The 10,053-nt window shown below is 46.3% G+C and overlaps 1 protein-coding gene across 5 annotated transcripts in view; it reads right to left on the minus strand.

Moving 5' to 3' along the window:
* Positions 1–92: 92 nt before the first annotated feature.
* Positions 93–10,053, minus strand: part of KCNJ15 (potassium inwardly rectifying channel subfamily J member 15) — a 63,847-nt gene continuing 53,886 nt past the window's right edge. For 2 of the 5 annotated variants that reach the window (XR_004623816.1, XR_004623834.1), the window contains 3 exons: positions 7,673–7,943; positions 5,183–6,268; positions 3,477–4,414 (listed from right to left, as the gene is read on the minus strand). The gene's annotated coding sequence lies outside the window, so the exon portion shown is untranslated. Of the gene's footprint in view, positions 132–618; positions 3,445–3,476; positions 4,415–5,182; positions 6,269–7,672; positions 7,944–10,053 lie in introns of those variants that run through there. The other 3 variants (XR_004623828.1, XR_004623822.1, XR_004623810.1) reach the window with 3 other exon arrangements.

A 10,053-nucleotide genomic window follows, 5' to 3' on the forward strand; every position in this document is an offset into this window, starting at 1 on the left:
TCTTCAAAACACACAGGAAGGAGTCCATGTGAGGACATACTGAGAAGGCGGCCATCTACAAGCCAGAAAGAAATTCCTTACCAGAAATAAACCATGAAGGCACCTTGGTCGTGGACTTCCAGCCTTCAGAACTGTGAGAAAATAAATGTCTGATGTTTAAGCCACCCTGTCTGTGGTATTTGTTATGGTAGCCTGAACTGACTAACACAGAGTCTGACTGAAAATCCCTGCTCTTAACCTTCCCCGTGTTCAGCTGTCCCCTCATTGCATAGTAGGGACTTTCACGCTTGATGGCATGACTTAATGCTGATATCCAGTGTCGATGGGGAGTCCTCTTGCCCCAAGAATGAAACTTTAAGGGTGATAGTGGCCTCTTCCCTTGTGTGCACACTAGTTATATTAACAGATGAACATGTCAGATCAGATGGATCATAAACAAGCAAAATGGGCTGGAATCTCATGAAANGGGGGTGGGGTGGTGAGAGAGGCAGGGAGGAGAGGAAGAGAGGAGAGTCACAGGAGGTGCCTGAAGGGGGAACCTGGTATTTGATGGGAGTAGAGCTCTCAGCAGGCACCAGGCTTCTCCATGGGTGGGAGGGATGGAGTGGGGNGTTCAATACTACCAGCTCCATCCCTAAGGCACCTCAGTGCTCTGCAGGTCCAAATGGACTCTGGCTGTCCCTTGCCTCCTTCCCCTGCCCTCAAACACCACAACCCTGGTTCTCTACCCATGCTTCACGTCTCAGTGAGTGGCACCTCCCAGTTCCACCCTGGCCCTATCCCTGAGACAATCTCCTTCACCTCTCTCTGACCCATCTGTGACTGAATTCTGATCGCTTCCTTTTTTTCTCTTTTTTAAAGTTTATATTGAAGTATAATTAACATACAGTGTTATATTCATTTCAGGTGTGCAATATAGTGATTCGACAATTCTGTACATTGCTCAGGGCTCATCACAAGTATACTCTTAATCCGCTCTCTCCGTTTTTTCTTTTAATGTCCTACATATCTTCAGAATATATCTACTCCCCCCAGCTCCATTGCTCCACCCAGTTTAGATTACTGAAATAGCCGTCCATCTGGTCTACCCATAGCATAGTGTTGTGTAGTTGTTAAGCGTGTGACTTTGCAGCCAGATAGCCTGGTTGGAATACTGGCTATTTATTCTCTCTGTTTTAATTTCTTTATAGTTAAAATAAGGATCATAATAGTACCTGCTTTATCAAGTGCCTCATTTAAACACTTAAAATGAGTGTGCCAGACTCAAACTAAATCAATCACTCTGGCCTCCTCTCATCTGTCCTTCCCTGTGTACCCAGAATACTCACTCGAATGCTCCACATAAAGCCATGCTTGGCTCCTCCTTGCACTTAAGATACAGATGAAAGTCTTTAACTCACCTACCAGGGATTGCTCCACGTGGTTCTCACCTTTCTCTCCAGTCCCGCCCCACAACTCACTCCCCCACTACTCCAGGCTTCACCCTCATGCTTCCAGACCTTGTGCTCATTGCTCTCTTTACCATGGGGATTCCTTTGCACTTGCATTTTCTCAGATTGGGAATCACCTTCCCTCCTTTTTTTGTCAACATAACTCCTGCCCATCATTTATTTCTTAGTTCAAGTGTCACTTCTTCAGGGAAGCCCTCTGTGACTTCTCTTACTTGGCTCATTACCATGCAGAAGGTTTTTATTTGTGTGTAAGATTCTTAATAATGCCCATGACCCCCATGTGAGGAGTATGAGGGACTGGCCTGACACCTGGCAGGTAGGAGGGACTCAAGATTACCCTATTGCATGAGCATTTAATGAGACGACAATGCCCCCTGCCTCCCATCACTTCCAGCCTCCAACTGTTCCCTGCAATCACCTTGCCAGCCTGAGAATTGAAGGGCAGAGGAGAAACTCTTCCTTTTAGGCTATTGTTTTCAAGCTCCTACTGGCATTTCAAGCTTTGGTTGGAGGGGAGAGAAATGGTCACTAATAGGTGGAGTGTCATGGTTCCCTGTGCTCATTCCCATCATTACCCTACTAGACTCTGACGAAGACTCAATCGAGGTGGGGTCATGAGTCTCCCCACTTGCCAATGGGTAAACAGAGGCCCCAAGAGGTTGTTCTGTCCAGGATCATACAGCTAGTGAGTGACAGAGCTAGGGTGAGACAGACGCCCTAGGAGCCCAGCTGTGCTCCAGCGTCTGGCTGCAGCCATGACCTAGATGAGGACAGGTGACAACAGTACAAAGGAAGAAGGTCTGTCCCTTGTCCTTCTCATTCTCCTCTTTGTCTTGGAGAAGTCCATCTGTTTTATTTCCTAGTTGTCACAAGTTGGGTTACCTGGGCACACTCTGAGATGGAGTTTAGGGTAGAAGCTGTTTATAAAAGTGTGACCTTGGGATGGACACCAGAGGAAGGGAAGGGAAGAAAAGCATGATTGGGCTGGAGGAGAAGCTGAATTGTGGTGCAGGACCCTATGGGGAGCTTGGGAACTAAAATGGCCAAATGCTGGGCTTTTATACTCCCTCCTCCATCCATCATTGGTTGTGGGCCATCCCCCTGTGACTGAAACCGTGCAAGGAGGGCTGGTAGTCGCCCTGGCAGCTGGGACAATATATCCTCCCTTGAAGGGGAATCTGGGCTGGGCATCATCATGTCTACTTAGCTAGTCCCTACTTCCTGCTTTCTCTGCCTGATTTATGGTTCTGCCCGTTCTCTTATTCTTTCCCTGCCATTCAGTCACTCATCAGTCTGGAAGGAATTTTCCTGAATGAGTCTCTAGTGATATGTGCCTATGATCCTGGGGTGGTTGTGTGTCTGAGTGTGTGGGATTTTTGATCTATGATACCTGACACTAGAGTGATTGCTGGGCCTAAGGAATTAAAACCAAAGAAAGAACAAAAGCAAAAAGAACTTACCTGTCCTTTTCCATTAGAGGCTTTATATTCCAACCCATAAGTCGTGTTCTTATGGGGATAATTTCTACAAAGCTGAATCATTACATAATGCATATCCTTGCAAAAGGCCCAGCTGTGAGAGGACTCATGCCCCATGGACCTTGCTTCTGTTTGGCCCTCTGCCCTTCTCAGAGGGCTTCCCCATGTGCTCGATTTCTCATATCAAGGCAGGCACAGCAGATATCAATCCCTTCCCGAACCTGAGAGGGCATACAAAGGTCGGTACCATGCTCAAGACCATGGTGCCAAGTCATGGCAGAACCAGGAGGAAAACAATGGGTCTCTCAATACTCAGAGCTTTTCACTTCCACTTTTTAGGGAGAGTGAGGTCAGTCCCAGGGAGACTATCCTTTTGTGTGATAATTCACTTTTTGTGCAAATTTCTAGATTCCTTTTATTGTCCAATTAGATTACTGAGGCTTTAAACTTGCGAGAATTTGCTCTCTTTTGGTGTTCAGAAGAGTCCAGGTTTTTGCCACGTCGCACCGGGGAACCTCAAAGGAGACAGAAAGTGTGGACACCAGCAGAAGTGAGCAAAGAGCTCAGCGGATGTTTATTAATGTACAGTCATTAGATCATTATAATAATAACAATAATTATAGTAATACTAGTAATCACGATTTTTTTTTTTTTTTGCCTTTCTGGAAAGACAGGCTCTAGTCTCAGCTGAGTGAAGCTTTAAGTTGGTTCTTATTTTCTTATTTTGTCTCCCTTATTCTCTACTCCCCTGCACTCCCAATCTGAAAAGATGTCTATGAATCCATTCCCTGGTCTATGTTTTCAGACAGTCTGAAGATTATTCCAATCGGGCTAAGGACTGATTTTAATTTCCCACAAGTAGATACAAGCTCACAACAGCTCAGCAGCTGGCAGCTCCTGACACTTGGGACGGCTTTTTGTCCCTCCCTGTTCTTTCCTGCCAGCAGGCTCCTAATCTCTCTTGGCATAGGACTCGGTCTCTTGCTAGGGGACCTGCACCGGTGGACACACTCAGCCCGAGTGACCCTGAGACAGACTCAGCATAAACACGGCCCGTCGTGAGTCAAATTTCTGGGGTCAGTGAACAAACATGGGGCTGGAAACCCGGAACTGGGCATTGTTCAAGGACTATCACCTGCTCCGTGGCTCTCTTTGCACCCTGGGGCTGGCTGGGTTGTAGAGTGCATGCCTCGTCCAGGACCACACAAAGGCCAACATTTTATCAACACTCAACAGCCAAGTAAACACTTGATTCACTTACTTTTTCCTAGCTTTGCTCTACATGATAACAGAGGAAGTGTCCTGGGGAGAGAGAGTGATGGCAGTGTCAGCAGAAATAACTGTTCCGGGCTCACTTGTGGCAGGAATAGTGCGCACCAGGGCTTACATACGCTGTGGGGCCATTTTCACAGGTGGGAAAGGGCATTTCTCACCCAAGTCAACTGCGGCCTCTTCCACTGTGTAAAGCTGTTGCATTTGAATTCACTGAGGTTGAGGAAGGGACTATTTGATTATTATGAAGTGGAAAAGACTGAACAGAAGGGTCGTTTCACAGTCTAAGTTACCAAGACTCTCAGATTAAAGGGCTGATTCTTTAATCTTCATACAATCCCCATCATTCTTGAAAAACCTTAACTTTGGTCTACTATAATATTTGGGGGGTATTTATGAGGTCAGCATCTCTCGAGAAAATGCAAGGCCAATACTTTATAGTTATAAATATGATTATAAATACGTTGATGACAATGTATTAGAGTAGATGGCCTGGTGTTTCACAGACACCTTTTAATCCTTAATTCTGTTTCTATTTCGTGATCATTTTGGGGAAGTGTGGAGTTTGAGGTTGGAAAATGAAAAGGAATTTGAGAAGATCATTGTGGAGGGATTGTCCTGTCCCTGCCAGCTCAGGCACTCCTGGGCTGAACCTCTCTATATATTCCTGATTGCATTTGGAGATCAACTGTGGCAGCAAGGTAACAGAAGAGATTCAACCCATGTCACACCAGTAAGAGTGAGTGACGTGGTCATTGAGTAGCCTACTTGGAGACACAACCCTGGTAATAAAGAGCTGAAATTTTCTCCCGGGGCAAAAGACCTGACATCTGCTTTGAGAGATGTTCTGAGGCTGGCCTATCAGAAAGTGGGGCACAAAGCAGGGTGAGAGACAGGATGAATACAACTTCATACTTCCATGATCCTACTAGAAACAAATGCACCTAAAGAAGCTGGAATTTTCTGATCCTTCTGGTCTACCTGGATCTTATGAGAAGAGGGTCTTCTGTAAGACGCGTTGGAGAGCCTGAGTGCTCAGGACCAAAGGTGGTATAGGTGCGTTCGGTGAGGTGATCACCATATCTTGTTGGGGGTAGTGATCAAGCCTTGGCAAGAAATCTTTCCAAACTCCGAAAAGTTTAAGCAAAAGGCGTAATAATCAATGGTTTCCTGTGTTTGTTGGAGTAAAACACTTGATAAATGCCCTTTCAAATCATAGTGATTGTTCATTCTGTCAATATTTGTTCAGCACTTACTGGTGCCAGGAATGATCTAGGCATTAGGGATAAAACAGTGTTGAGACGGATGTCCGTGCCCTCACTGAGCTAATGCATTGTTCCATGGATGGCAGTAAACTGAAGATGTGACCACCACAGACAATGGTATGCGCTTTTCTGGAAACCTATCAGGTTTCAGACGTTTTGGTGGAGACCATAAGAGATCTGAGTGTGAGACTGCTCATGCTTCACTACTTGTACGACCTCAAGGGTCAAGACGCGACGGTGAAGACTCAACATCAGGTGTGTCCATTTGAGCCTACTGACTCTTGACTCTAGGGAATGGGGACTCTTGGACACCCCAGGGACCCCTCAGGCTCGACCGGGCTTGTGTTTGGAGCAGCAGGGACTGTTGATGACTTCATGTCTCTGTTCTTGGCTTGGGCTTGTTGCCTTTGGCCCTAGGTCTAGGCTCTGCCCACATGTGTCCTCTGGCTGAAGTTCTGATGATCCCATGAGGCACTTTTCCTCAGAGGCCAAAACAGAGTTGTTGGTTAGTTAGCAGAGTGGGCTGGTGGCCCACTAGCAAAGATGCTGGCTGTGACTTAAAGCACCAGGAGTGGGCAAGGGAAACCCTCCTTTATGAAAACCGATGAGGGTCCTTGGGGAAAAAGAACAGAGACTTATGGTAGGGAATCTGCAACTCTGGGCAAAGATACACCTGGAAGCAAAACACAGGCATAACTGCCAGGAACCAGGTCTGCTGGGAACTGCTGGGGATAGGGCCAGCCAGGAGCACCTGGTCAGGAAGCCAAGGACAGGAAGCTTCTGTGTTTCAAGGTTCTGTAGGCTGGAAAAGAAGGTGCAGGGTTACTACAAGAACTATGTGTTCCATATTCCTTTCCCAAGGAGGACAAGTTATCCAATTGCCCTGCATGCTCTTCTAAGGGTAATAGATCAAAAGAGTGGAATTTGGGATCTACCCAGAAAATCTAGAATATGTGGCTGTCATGTTGTGAGTGAGGTGATGCTCCTTCCCCGCCCCGTGTGGAGGGATAGCTATTATGTTCTTTGGCCTCTTGTTTGTCCTCCTCTTTTTCTTATTTACTAATTGCTTGAAAACATGGGCAAGTACGAGTGGCATTACTTTTCCTATTTGTAGTTTCACTTCACATTGTTCACATACACCTTAAAAGAAAGGTGAAAACTCTGTCTACCCCTGTGTATATTTGTAAGTTAGGACCTAAATGTTTTCATCATAAGTTTGAAAAAGTTATTTCTTGGCAACAAATAAGACAAATACACAATATTCTATAAGCTGAAATAAGATGATGATTGATTATGATTAGAATATATGTTATGTGACTTGATAAAATAAGTTTTAACTATTTTATTGAAGAAAATCCACAACTATAAAAGGAACCTCATAAAATTTTTCTCTGCACATTTTATATAATGTATCTTGAAGAATTTGCTCTTTCCACAAAACATTCTGCTTATACACAAGAACAAGTGACAATGACCTGAACTGCTTTGCTGTTCTACATTCAGAATATCACAATACAGGTCAACGCGCCATTTCTAATACCAAGCTTCATCATTAACAGAAATATCTATCTATCAGGCAGGGAAAGACAGGAAGCCCTATGGCTCAATGGTCTTTGTTTAATCATCAAAATGGTCTTTTTTTATGCTGCCATAGCTGCATTTCGGCCAAGGACAATGAGCCACAGTAATATTTGAAGTGGGTGAGGGACACCCATTTTTATAGTGGGAAAGGACTATCCTGAATGAAGGATCGCTCTCAGACAGACACATCTTAGGTAAGGGTACCGTCTTAGCATAGGTCCTTTGAAAACAGACTCAGAGAGTGGGATGGACAAGTTTACGGGGGAATATTCTGGGGAAACCTACATCTAAGGAAGTGAGGAAGACGAGAGTGAGCAGCAGGAGAGGCCGAGACTCAACAGCTACAATTGAACCGATACTTATTGCCCCCTTACCCACTGCCCAGTCTAGATTCCCTCCTTCTCATCTGTACCTCTGCTGGTGTAGACTGATCACCTGATAAGATGAGCCAGACTCTCGGCTCTGACGAATCTAAGTGCCTGGGTACCCTACCCATTTAGGCCATGGCTGCTGCTCTTTGAGCATTGAAACTGAGCCGAAGAGCATCAAGAGACGCTCTAGTCTGTTACCCAAGTGCCAAACATATTTTTCCCTGTGCCCACTTCTCCTGAAGATCAGGACTTACCACTGACAGTGTGGCACCCCCTTTCTTCACCTGCTGGCCCCTTGGCATAAGGAAGTTACTGGATGGCAGCCATAGCTTGAGTTTCAGTGAGGCTTACCATATCCCCTGGGGGAAGCATTTCGACACTCTGGGAACTAGGACCTCTAGACGCAGAAATCCGCAAACTGTAGACACATCAAAGCACAAATTCCTTACGTTGGTCATTAGTAGAGATGGTGAGGGAAGGGCCATTCTACTGCCCTCCTCTGGTTCCCAGACTCGGATATTGGACCTGTTTTGGACAGAGCACCATATGATGGTCATTAGTTAGGGAGTACCACATCCTGCACGTTGGCACCCTATCGCTGCAGCATATCCTCTCTAAGTCTGTGCCTCAGCTTCAGGAGACCATTCCCCTGTCGCTCAGGCCAGTAGCGTCTGGGTGGGTGCTGTATAGGATACACAGCCCTGCCTTTGTTTGCAATCCCTGCTTTACGGATCAAACATTCCATAAATACTCAGACACTGGGGCTTGCTGGGGCCCTGGGGGCAGGAAAGGTGAACCCATACTCGCAACATCTGTATATGCCCGAAAATGAAATGATTGCTTACGTGCGAATATCTCCTGGAAATCTCGCCCTCTAGTTGGTTTTGCCTTCTGAACATGTTGTTTAAGTTCAAGCTTTTGGCTGCCTGTTTTTTTCCTAAGTGTGAGCCAGAGAAGGGTCTGGAATAGTCAGTGAGGTTAATGTCTTATATTAACCTGCTTTCAAACTGGGGCATTTTTACTACAGGACACGCAGTCCTCGGTGGGACAACATGAAACCACAGGGCACAGCTTCCTGGGGCATCAATATTTTTGAGGTTTTGGGCAATCACTAATTCTATATTTAATATAAAATAGACATCAGTATATTATGGAGTGGGACATAAAATTATCACGAACTACTAAGGTAAATACAAGACTTCAAAGACATTCCATGTTCACTATGGGACAGCTCCAAGCTATGCTTCCAGACCCTGGGTATCTATTCACCCTCCCTTATAGCTGGAGGTACTCAGTAGGAAATTTAAAGAAACGTTGCCCCATATACACCAAAGCCTTGCAAAACTTGGCCTACTATCAGTGATCCTTTACCTAAGTCACAGGGAGCTAGACTTATGATAAGGCAGGCATTTGGGGTACTGTGGAGATTTAGTTCAAAGTGGGGTGCAGAGTCACAGACTCCTGAACTCCTAGAGCCACTTGGGGTCTCCTGGGGGGACTTGGGCTCCAGAACCATCTATGTTATGTGGGAGACCACTCCAGGCAAACCACTGGTATGGGCCTGCCTCTGAGGCTGAGGTGGGGAATGAGCCTAGCCTCCTGTCTGCCTGGCCTCTGCCTTCTGTGCTCCACGTAGTAAGGGCACATGAGGTGGGCCGTCACTTTTGGCGCTTGTTAGTCTAGCCAAGTCCTGAGCTCAAGCATGTTCTATGCTAAATACGTCACCTAAAATACATTCTCCGTTACATACCTAAAATGCAGCCTTAGGGGAATGTACTGCACGGGATTTACATACGTAGTTATCTCGAAGTACTGGAAAGTGCTCCCTGACTGAGTGTTCCCTGCCTGGGGTATTTGCGATCCTGGGCCCATGGAAGGCTGGCCTTGTCTCATGGATCCTGCAGTGCAAACCCACAGTTGGGTAGAGAGAAGGGAGAAGAAGGAGACAGAGCTCAGAAATTTCAGTAACCACTCTCTTTGAATCAGGAACCCCCATTTTCACACAACCCGTCTGCCAGTGAAAATGAGAAGGCAGCAAAAAATCAGGTTTGAGCTGGTATTTCCTGGAGCTCTCTTTCTGGGCTTCTGGCTTCACAGTTTCCTGGCTGTGCGATCTTGGGCAATATTCCCATATTCCCATCACCCCCCCCCAAGCCTCTCCTGCATCTGTAAGGTGGGAAATCATGCATACAAATAATAATAATAGCTGCCACCAGCGTGCTCAGCACTTTGGAAGTGATCAATACATCTGAGATTTCACTTTTTACTTGATCACATCACAGCTCCTGGCTGTGGGATCAGAAGGTTGGCAGAAGCAAGTAAACGAGTATGAACAAGTATACCACCCAGGTGAGTGCCTGTGCCCGCCGGCCTCTGAGGTCCTGTGGGTGTCTGGGGAGGGTGTTGGACTGGGTGGGGCCCCAAGAGAAGGTTGGGTGGGAGCAAAGATTCAAAGATGAAGGAGGGTTCCTGCCCTCGAGGAGCTCAGGTATTGAGAAGAAAGAAACATGTTCTAAAGGAGGAATGACGGGCGTTGGGCATATTCTAAACTAGAGGCTTGTAGGAGGCACGAAGGGAGGCAGGAAGAGGAATTCACTGCGCTACTGGGGAGACAGAAGGTGAACTTGAGTGTGAG

This window comes from Ailuropoda melanoleuca, chromosome 1 (genome assembly GCF_002007445.2).
Source record: "Ailuropoda melanoleuca isolate Jingjing chromosome 1, ASM200744v2, whole genome shotgun sequence".
In the NCBI taxonomy this organism is placed as follows: Eukaryota; Metazoa; Chordata; class Mammalia; order Carnivora; family Ursidae; genus Ailuropoda; species Ailuropoda melanoleuca.